The 693-nt window shown below is 55.6% G+C and overlaps 1 protein-coding gene across 1 annotated transcript in view; it reads left to right on the plus strand.

Annotated features, from left to right (window-relative positions):
• FOXQ1 (forkhead box Q1) overlaps window positions 1-693 on the plus strand; it is a 6991-nt gene that overhangs the window by 5383 nt on the left and 915 nt on the right. The window lies entirely within an intron of this gene.

The following is a 693-nucleotide window of genomic DNA, read 5'->3' on the forward strand; positions in this document are numbered from 1 at the left end:
CCTCGCCGCAGCTCGCCCCTCCCAAGCTGCGGCAGCCGGAGTCGCGGAACTGCAGAGTGGGGGGAGGGGTTTCTTAGTTGGGCAAAGGCCCTTCATTAAGGCTTGCCTGGAGCCAGGGGTGTGAGTTGAGAACCCCATTTCTAGCTCCCGCATTGGCGCTTGACAGTCCCGTTTTCCCTCACTCCCTAGCGACCTAGAAGACTCTTCCTGGCCACGTTGAACAAGTGGGAGAAGAGAACTGGGCAAGCGCGCGACGCTGCCCCAGGTGAGCCACCACTTCAGTGTCTGGGACCTACTCCAGACTCTGTAGACCCTTCTCACCACCAGGGGTCAAGGTCGCTGCCTTTGGGAGCTGAACACTTCTCTGATCACAACACACAGCATTCTGATCAGCCTAACGCCCCTTTCCAGCATAGAAGCCAATTTCTATAAATGTGGAAGTTGGGTGGTGGATGCGCCCTGGTTGTGGGCCCCGGGTCTACTGCCCATGAGTGAGCCAGGGGTGGGCACCTTCACCCTCTGCCTGGCTTACTTCCAGTCCTTTAGCATCTGGATAACCAACCTAGTTAAGGTTTGGAGCCAGATCCTTAAGAAAGGAAGGAAGCGAGGGAGAGAGAGAGAGAGAGAGAGAGAGAGAGAGAGAGAGAGAGAGAGAGGAGAGAGATCTGAGAATTTTATTCTCAGCCAATAAAG

This window comes from Myotis davidii, unplaced genomic scaffold (assembly GCF_000327345.1).
Source record: "Myotis davidii unplaced genomic scaffold, ASM32734v1 scaffold486, whole genome shotgun sequence".
Classification (NCBI taxonomy): Eukaryota; Metazoa; Chordata; class Mammalia; order Chiroptera; family Vespertilionidae; genus Myotis; species Myotis davidii.